Consider the following 10,460-nt stretch of genomic DNA (forward strand, 5'->3'; position numbering starts at 1 on the left):
TCAAAAAAGTCAAAAGTCAGCTTTATTGTCAATCTCTTCACATGTCAAGACACACAAAGAATATTAACGTGCAATATCTGTCTACCTCATACTCTTTTTACCTGCTTTATTTTTTGCACAGTTTTTTTTCTTCCTTTGCACTATTTTTCTATCTAATATTTATTTATATTGTGTATATACTGTCCATATTTTTTTTAATTATATATATCTTTTACTTTTTAAAATCTTTTACCCCCTTCTCCACATGCGTGTGTGTGTGTATATGTTAAGTGTACTGCTGCTTACACAGGAGTTTCCCCATTGAGGGAATAATAAAGGATCATCTTATTTGACCAGCTCAGTGGCCTAGTGGTAGAGTGTCCGCCCTGAGACGGACGGAAGGTTGTGGGTTCAAACCCCGGCCGAGTCATACCAAAGACTATAAAAATGGGACCTACTGCCTCCCTGCTTGGCACTCAGCATTAAGGGTTGGAATTGGGGGGTTAGATCACCAAATGATTCCCGAGCACGGCACCGCTGCTGCTCACTGCTCCCCTCTCCCCCGGGGATGGATTAAGATCACACGGGGATGGGTTAAATGCAGAGGACAAATTTCACCACACCCAGATGTGTGTGTGACGATCATTGGGAATTTAACTTTTAACTCATCATTCTGATGTATTGGTACAATATGACATGTCGTGTGTGTTATGATTCATCATTTTTCATGTCATGACGTCTGCCACACCGTGGTCACGTGACGTTGAAGGGCGGATCTTGCCACTGAGCTGGTCATTAAATAGGAAGACTTTTTTAATGTATTTAAATCTATTTTGAGTTTGCGCCATTATTTCAACGCATAACAACTGTAAGTCTACTAAACAAAACAGCGGTTGCTATAGGATGTCAGCCATGTTGTGGTCACATGACGCGGACATGATGTCGATGGGCGGAGCTTCCGCCAAAATTCAAATCCGAGCGCGCGGCTCGCGACAGGAAGACGGCAATGCCGAGCAACGAGACACAGCGACGACTAACAAGAGAAATATTTTTTTTTTCTGCTTGCAACTGTACCGTCCAGAGCGCACACGGTAAATACAACCCATTGTTTTTAAAAAGAAGTACTTTTGTAGCCCTGAAAAGCGAGTGAGTGTGGCGGTTGGGGGGGGACGTCGAGTTCGGCGTCTGCTTTCAGCCACAGACGCCGAATTTCGACGATTCTCCCTGGTCAACGGTTGTAAATGATCGCGTTGATTAAAAAAGAGAACTTTATTTAACTCTAATTTACCGTTTTAGATAATATTACGCCGCAGTCATGTGACGCGGACGTGACGTTGGTGGGTGGAGCTTCCGCCAAAATTCAAATCCGAGGACGCGGCTTGCAGCTGGACGTAGGAAGGCGGCAATGCCGAGAAACGCGACACAGCGACGACTAACAAGAGAAATATTTTTATTTCCTGCTTGCAACTGGACCGTCTAGAGCGTACACGGTAAATACAACTCATTGGTTTTAAAAAGAAGTACTTTTGTTGCCCTGAAAAGCGAGTGAGTGCGCCGGCTACGTCGAACTCTGCGTCTGCGGCCTACCACAGAGGCCGAATTTCGACGATTCTCCCTGGTCAACGGTTGTAAATGATCGCGTTGAATAAAAAAGTGAACTTTATTTAACTCTAATTTACCGTTTTAGATAATATTACGTTGCAGTCATGTGACGCCTATGTGACTTCAATTGGCGCTACTCCCGCCGAGATTATAATTCGTGGGCGCGAATACAAACTCGGCGATTATCCACAGAAATATCTTTAATTTCTGCTTGCAACTGGACCGTCTAGAGCAGGGGTGGGCAAACTTTTTGACTCGCCGGCCGAACCGGGTTCTAAATTTGGATCGGAGGGCCGAACCAGGAGCAGATGGCCGTAGTGTTTAAAGAGATTTACTCTTGTGTAGTTTGACTAAAGTTGTCGATGTAGCTAGCGTCCAGTGTAATAGCTATGTGTAGCTGAGTAGCTAACCCTATTTGAAACGTAGTTGCGTTGTATCTGCGTATGTTGGTTGAGGTTTAATGTTAACGTTTAATTTTATTCCATTAGGTTCAACGTTGTTTGCTGTATGTTTTCCACTGTAAGAAGAAGAAAAAGAATGTAAGAAGAATGACTATACAAATCAATTGGAGGCTTGCTTCATTGATCACAACCGTGAGTACCCCTTTCTTCCTCCATTTATGTTCAACACTATTTCATGTCTAACAGTAATTAATGTAACACATAACCATAAGTAAATTGAGTGTGGGCACTCTCAAATGAACATATGTGATTATACTGTGTAATCTGTCACCGAGTATATTGTTGCAAAGTAATACAAGAAAAGATTCAAAATTGTAATTCAGAATAGTTTTCAAAAGAAGGCCATTATAATTATATACAAATCTGGTTACCCTGAACATAATAACAAGCTATTTCTTAAATCCCAAATTCTTCAATTCAAAGATTTGGTCAATTATCAGACTGCTCAAATGATGCTCAAAGCGAAGCTAAACTGTTTACCCCAAAAATATTCAAAAAACTTCTATCAATTCAACTAAGTGTTTAATATGGCCTATCAGGGCTGAAGTCAAAATTTGGCATCATCATGTGGTGAAATGTGGAATTGCAGCACATCCAATTTTGCCTGGGAACAAACGGATTAAATAAAGCTTACTTCTCTTCTTGTCACTCCTTCTCAAACAAGTAAATTGCCCATTTTGCGCAGTAGATGTTCTGTTAATACCTAGTATTTATACAAAGTCATAATTTAAATTACTTTCAACATTCATTCATCCATTCAAGAAAGATCCAAAGTAGTAATCCAGAATAGTTTTTAAAAGAAGGCCATTCGAATTGTCAACAAATCTGATTACCTTGAACATGATAACAAGCTATTTCTTAAATCCTAAATTCTTCAATTCAAAGATTTGGTTGATTATCAGACTGCTCAAATGATGCTCAAAGCGAAGCTAAACTGTTTACCTAAAAATATTCAAAAGCATATACAAACTATGTCTAATTCAGAACATTCATGTTACTTCACTCGGTCTTATTACCAACTTCTATCAATTCAACTAAGTGTTTAATATGGCCTATCAGGGCTGAAGTCAAAATCTGGCACCATCATGTGGTGGAATCTGGAATTGCAGCACATCCAATTTTGCCTGGGAACAAACATATTAAATAAGTCTTAGTTCTCTTCTTGCCACTCATTCTCAAACAAGTAAATTGCCCATTTTGCGCAGTAGGTGTTCTGTTAATACCTAGTATTTATACAAAGTCATAATTTAAATTACTTTCAACATTCATTCATCCATTCAAGAAAGACCCAAAGTAGTAATCCAGAATAGTTTTTAAAAGAAGGCCATTCGAATTGTCAACAAATCTGATTACCTTGAACATGATAACAAGCTATTTCTTAAATCCTAAATTCTTCAATTCAAAGATTTGGTTGATTATCAGACTACTCAAATGATGCTCAAAGCGAACCTAAACTGTTTACCTAAAAATATTCAAAAGCATATTCAAACTGTCTAATTCAGAACATTCATGTTACTCCACTCGGTCTTATTACCAACTTCTATCAATTCAACTAAGTGTTTAATATGGCCTATCAGAGCTGAAGTCAAAATCTGGCACCATCATGTGGTAACATCTGGAATTGCAGCACATCCAATTTTGCCTGGGAACAAACAGATTAAATAAGTTTTACTTCTCTTCTTGCCACTCCTTCTCAAACAAGTAAATTGCCCATTTTGCACAGTAGATGTTTTGTTAATACCTAGTATTTATACAAAGTCATAATTTAAATTACTTTCAACATTCATTCATCCATTCAACCACCGTGACTCCACTCGCTCTTATTACCAACGTCTATCAATTAAACTAAGCATTTAATACATCCTATAAGGTCTCAAGTCACGATTTGGCACCATACTTTGTTGAAATTTGCAATTGCAGCAAATGCAATTTTGCCAGGGAACAAAAATAAATTAAATAAACTAAATAAGTCTTACTTCTTCCCATTAAATAAATTAATAAGTCTTGCTATTCCCCACTCCTTTTCAAAAAAGTAGTTTAAAACGAGGGCCCCTCCCTCAATCTTTAACCCTAACCTCGCACGTCACATTGTGTTGTATCTGTGAATGTTGGTTGAGGCCAAATGATAAAGTTTTCTTTCATTCCTTTAGGTTCCACGCTGTTCGTTGCCAGTATGTTTGAAGGATACAAAGTACAACGTTTGCACGTTGGCGAAGACGTCTCCGGTGAGTCCTTCCTTCCTTTTTATTCATGGGAAAGTCACAGACAACAATAGCTAAAGTAACACATTGTTAGAGGTAACTACATTTGTCTTAAATTGGATAGATTACTTGTTCCCACACCTTTTCGAACAAGTAAACTGGCCATTTTGTGCAGATTTTCTGTTTATACCTAGTATTTATACAGTCATCATTTAAATGAACAAATAAGATTCATTCATTCACTCACTCACTCACTCACTCACTCACTCACTCACTCACTCACTCACTCACTCACTCACTCATTCATTCAAAATATCCAAAGTTGTGTGTGCTATGTGTAGATGAGAATAGATCTCATGTTACTCCATTCGCTCATACGACCAACTTCTATCAATTTATCCAAGCGTTTAATACGTCCTATCAGGTCTCAAGTCAAGGCTTGGCACTGTGCTTTGTTGAAATTTGCAATTGCTGCAAATCCAATTTTGCCTGGGAACAAAAATAGATTAAACAAACTAAATAAGTCTTATTCCTTCCCATTAAATAAATGAAATAAGTCTCTCTTCTGCACAGTCCTTTTCAAACAATTAAACTGGCCATCCTGTGCAGTAGTTTTTGTGTTCACACCTAGTATTTATCAGAAATCACATTTGAAATTACTTCATTCAACCATTTTGGAAATTTGGAATCCCAGCAAATCCATTCTTCCCATTAAATAAAGACGTCTTCTTCCCTTTAAATAAATGAAATAAGTCTTACTTCCCACTGCTTTTCAAACAAGTAAAGTGCGAGAGGCTAGGTGCTAAGAGGCTAGGTGCTAAGAGGCTAGGTGCTAAGAGGATAGGTGCTAAGAGGCTAGGTGCTAAGAGGCTAGGTGCTAAGAGGCTAGGTGCTAAGAGGCTAGGTGCTAAGAGGCTAGGTGCTAAGAGGCTAGGTGCTAAGGTCTGATGTGGTTAGGTGCTAAGGTCTGATGTGGTTAGGTGCTAAGGTCTGATGTGGTTAGGTGCTAAGGTCTGATGTGGTTAGGTGCTAAGGTCTGATGTGGTTAGGTGCTAAAAGTGCAATTGTGCTAAAGGTGCATATGTGCAAAAGGTGCTAAAGGTGCTATTGTGCTAAAGGTGCTATTGTGCTATGTGCTAAAGGTGCTATTGTGCTATGTGCTAAAGGTGCTATTGTGCCATGTGCTAAAGGTGCTATTGTGCTATGTGCTAAAAGTGCTATTGTGCTATGTGCTAAAGATGCTAAGAATGCTATTGTGCTAAAGATGCTAAAAATGCTATTGTGCTAAAGATGCTAAAAATGCTATTGTGCTAGATGCTAAAGGTGCTAAAAGTGCTATTGTGCTAGGTGCTGAAGGTGCTATTGTGCAATGTGCTGAAGGTGCTATTGTGCTATGTGCTATAAAGTGCTATTTTGCTATGTGCCGAAGGTGCTATTTTGCTATGTGCCGAAGGTGCTATTTTACTATGTGCTAAAGGTGCTATGTGCTAAAAGTGCTATTTTGCTATGTGCTAAAGGTGCTATGTGCTAAAAGTGCTATTTTGCTATGTGCTAAAGGTGCCAAAGGTGCTATGTGCTAAAGGTGCCAAAGGTGCTATGTGCTAAAGGTGCCAAAGGTGCTACGTGCTAAAAGTGCCAAAGGTGCTATTTTGCTATGTGCCAAAGGTGCCAAAGGTGCCAAAGGTGCCAAAGGTGCCAAAGGTGCCAAAGGTGCCAAAGGTGCCAGAGGTGCCAGAGGTGCCAGAGGTGCCAGAGGTGCCAGAGGTGCCAGAGGTGCCAGAGGTGCCAGAGGTGCCAGAGGTGCCAGAGGTGCCAGAGGTGCCAGAGGTGCCAGAGGTGCCAGAGGTGCCAGAGGTGCCAGAGGTGCCAGAGGTGCCAGAGGTGCCAGAGGTGCCATTTTGCTAGGTGCCAAAGGTGCCAGAGGTGCCATTTTGCTAGGTGCCAGAGGTGCCAGAGGTGCCAAAGGTGCCAGAGGTGCCATTTTGCTAGGTGCCAAAGGTGCCAGAGGTGCCATTTTGCTAGGTGCCAAAGGTGCCAGAGGTGCCATTTTGCTAGGTGCCAAAGGTGCCAGAGGTGCCATTTTGCTAGGTGCCAAAGGTGCCAGAGGTGCCATTTTGCTAGGTGCCAAAGGTGCCAGAGGTGCCATTTTGCTAGGTGCCAAAGGTGCCAGAGGTGCCATTTTGCTAGGTGCCAAAGGTGCCAGAGGTGCCATTTTGCTAGGTGCCAAAGGTGCCAGAGGTGCCATTTTGCTAGGTGCCAAAGGTGCCAGAGGTGCCATTTTGCTAGGTGCCAAAGGTGCCAGAGGTGCCATTTTGCTAGGTGCCAAAGGTGCCAGAGGTGCCATTTTGCTAGGTGCCAAAGGTGCCAGAGGTGCCATTTTGCTAGGTGCCAAAGGTGCCAGAGGTGCCATTTTGCTAGGTGCCAAAGGTGCCAGAGGTGCCATTTTGCTAGGTGCCAAAGGTGCCAGAGGTGCCATTTTGCTAGGTGCCAAAGGTGCCAGAGGTGCCATTTTGCTAGGTGCCAAAGGTGCCAGAGGTGCCATTTTGCTAGGTGCCAAAGGTGCCAGAGGTGCCATTTTGCTAGGTGCCAAAGGTGCCAGAGGTGCCATTTTGCTAGGTGCCAAAGGTGCCAGAGGTGCCATTTTGCTAGGTGCTAAAGGTGCCAGAGGTGCTAATTTACTATGTGCTAAAGGGGCTAAAGGTGCTAATTTACTATGTGGTAAAGGGGCTAATTTGCTATGTGCTAAAGGTGCTAAATTGCTATGTGTTAAAAATGCTAAAGGTGCTGTTTTGCTATGTGCTACAGGTGCTGTTTTGCTATGTGCTAAAGGTGCTGTTTTGCTATGTTGCCTTGCGCGCTGTGTGTTGCCTTGCGCGCTGTGTGCTGCCTTGCGCGCTGTGTGCTGCCTTGCGCGCTGTGTGCTGCCTTGCGCGCTGTGTGCTGCCTTGCGCGCTGTGTGCTGCCTTGCGCGCTGTGTGCTGCCTTGCGCGCTGTGTGCTGCCTTGCGCGCTGTGTGCTGCCTTGCGCGCTGTGTGCTGCCTTGCGCGCTGTGTGCTGCCTTGCGCGCTGTGTGCTGCCTTGCGCGCTGTGTGCTGCCTTGCGCGCTGTGTGCTGCCTTGCGCGCTGTGTGCTGCCTTGCGCGCTGTGTGCTGCCTTGCGCGCTGTGTGCTGCCTTGCGCGCTGTGTGCTGCCTTGCGCGCTGTGTGCTGCCTTGCGCGCTGTGTGCTGCCTTGCGCGCTGTGTGCTGCCTTGCGCGCTGTGTGCTGCCTTGCGCGCTGTGTGCTGCCTTGCGCGCTGTGTGCTGCCTTGCGCGCTGTGTGCTGCCTTGCGCGCTGTGTGCTGCCTTGCGCGCTGTGTGCTGCCTTGCGCGCTGTGTGCTGCCTTGCGCGCTGTGCTCTTGTGCTTTTTCTGTACCTCTTCCCAGAAAGCAGAAGCTCGAACAAAGAGTGAGCGGGGTGACTCACATCATTCACAATCGTGGTCGCCTTGCGGGTGAGATGGGAGGTGTAAATGTCCTTCAAAGAGGGGAGCGAAGCACCAATAATCTTACCAGCCGTGTTCACTATCAGTGCAGCCGCCACCCCAAACAGCAACACAGCTGGAGAGGACGCTCCCAATGGTGCCGCAGTAAAATGTAGTCATGACGGCCGGAGGAGCGCTCGCTCGCCTGAGTTTCCGCAGGAGGTACAGGCGGCGCTGGGCTTTCTTTGTCAGTGATGCGGTGTTGGTGGTTGCTATGTGCGCCATGTTGCTATGTGGGCTATTTTGCTATGTTACTATGTGCGCTATGTTGCTATGTGCGCTATTTTGCTATGTTGCTCTGCGCTATGTTGCTCTGCGCTATGTTGCTATGTGTACTATTTTGCTATGTGCGCTATGTTGCTATGTACGCTATGTTGCTAAAGGTGCGCTATGTTGCTAAAGGTGCGCTATGTTGCTTTGTGCTAAAGGTGCTATTTTGCTATGTGCTATGTTGCTAAAGGTGCTATTTTGCTATGTGCTATGTTGCTAAAGATGCGCTATTTTGCTATGTTGCTAAAGGTGCGCTATTTTGCTATGTTGCTAAAGGTGCGCTATAAAAAGCACCTTTAGCACATAGCAAGCTAAAGGCGCATTGGTGCCATTGGTGCCGTATCTGCGATTATTGGTTGAGGCCAAATGATAAAGTTTTCTTTCATTCCATTTAGGTTCCACAGTGTTCGTTGCCTGTATGTTTGAAGGATACAAATACAAAGTACAACGTTTGCACGTTGGCGAAGACGTCTCCGGTGAGTCCTTCCTTCCTTTTTATTCACGGGAAAGACAACAATAGCTAAAGTAACACATTGTTAGAGATAACTACAATTGTCTTAAATTAGATAGATTACTTGTTCACACACCTTTTCAAACAAGTAAACTGGGCATTTTGTGCAGGAGATTTTCTGTTTATACCTAGTATTAACACAGTCTGTGTGTGCTATGTGTAGATGAGAATAGATCTCATGTTACTTCATTTGCTGTGTTGTTTTTTGTCCTATGTGCCAAAAGTGTTGTTTTTTGTCCTATGTGCCAAAAGTGCTGTTTTTTTCCCTATGTGCCAAAAGTGCTGTTGTTTTTTTCCCTATGTGCCAAAAGTGCTGTTGTTTTTTTCCCTATGTGCCAAAAGTGCTGTTGTTTTTTTCCCTATGTGCCAAAAGTGCTGTTGTTTTTTTCCCAATGTGCCAAAAGTGCTGTTGTTTTATTCCCAATGTGCCAAAAGTGCTGTTGTTTTATTCCCCATGTGCCAAAAGTGCTGTTGTTTTATTCCCCATGTGCCAAAAGTGCTGTTGTTTTTTTCCCCATGTGCCAAAAGTGCTGTTGTTTTTTTCCCTATGTGCCAAAAGTGCTGTTGTTTTTTTCCCTATGTGCCAAAAGTGCTGTTGTTTTTTTCCCTATGTGCCAAAAGTGCTGTTGGTTTTTTTCCCTATGTGCCAAAAGTGCTGTTGGTTTTTTTCCCCTATGTGCCAAAAGTGCTGTTGGTTTTTTTCCCCTATGTGCCAAAAGTGCTGTTGGTTTTTCAATGTGCCAAAAGTGCTGTTGGTTTTTCAATGTGCCAAAAGTGCTGTTGGTTTTTTCAATGTGCCAAAAGTGCTGTTGTTTTTTTCAATGTGCCAAAAGTGCTGTTGTTTTTTTCAATGTGCCAAAAGTGCTGTTGTTTTTTTCAATGTGCCAAAAGTGCTGTTGTGTTGTTTTTTTCAATGTGCCAAAAGTGCTGTTGTGTTGTTTTTTTCAATGTGCCAAAAGTGCTGTTGTGTTGTTTTTTTCAATGTGCCAAAAGTGCTGTTGTGTTGTTTTTTTCAATGTGCCAAAAGTGCTGTTGTGTTGTTTTTTTCAATGTGCCAAAAGTGCTGTTGTGTTGTTTTTTTCAATGTGCCAAAAGTGCTGTTGTGTTGTTTTTTTCAATGTGCCAAAAGTGCTGTTGTGTTGTTTTTTTCAATGTGCCAAAAGTGCTGTTGTGTTGTTTTTTTCAATGTGCCAAAAGTGCTGTTGTGTTGTTTTTTTCAATGTGCCAAAAGTGCTGTTGTGTTGTTTTTTTCAATGTGCCAAAAGTGCTGTTGTGTTGTTTTTTTCAATGTGCCAAAAGTGCTGTTGTGTTGTTTTTTTCAATGTGCCAAAAGTGCTGTTGTGTTGTTTTTTTCAATGTGCCAAAAGTGCTGTTGTGTTGTTTTTTTCAATGTGCCAAAAGTGCTGTTGTGTTGTTTTTTTCAATGTGCCAAAAGTGCTGTTGTGTTGTTTTTTTCAATGTGCCAAAAGTGCTGTTGTGTTGTTTTTTTCAATGTGCCAAAAGTGCTGTTGTGTTGTTTTTTTCAATGTGCCAAAAGTGCTGTTGTGTTGTTTTTTTCAATGTGCCAAAAGTGCTGTTTATTTCCTACACAAGTGCCAAAAGTAGTGCTGTTGTTTTTTTTCTTCAATGTGCCAAAAGTGCTGTTTTCAATGTGCCAAAAGTGCTGCTGTTTTTCAATGTGCCAAAAGTGCTGCTGTTTTTTCAATGTGCCAAAAGTGCTGCTGTTTTTTCAATGTGCCAAAAGTGCTGCTGGTTTTTCAATGTGCCAAAAGTGCTGGTTGGTTTTTCAATGTGCCAAAAGTGCTGGTTGGTTTTTCAATGTGCCAAAAGTGCTGGTTGGTTTTTCAATGTACCAAAAGTGCTGGTTGGTTTTTCAATGTGCCAAAAGTAATGTGTTTTTTTTTTCAATGTGCC

The sequence above is a fragment of the Syngnathus typhle genome, linkage group LG15 (genome assembly GCF_033458585.1).
Source record: "Syngnathus typhle isolate RoL2023-S1 ecotype Sweden linkage group LG15, RoL_Styp_1.0, whole genome shotgun sequence".
Classification (NCBI taxonomy): Eukaryota; Metazoa; Chordata; class Actinopteri; order Syngnathiformes; family Syngnathidae; genus Syngnathus; species Syngnathus typhle.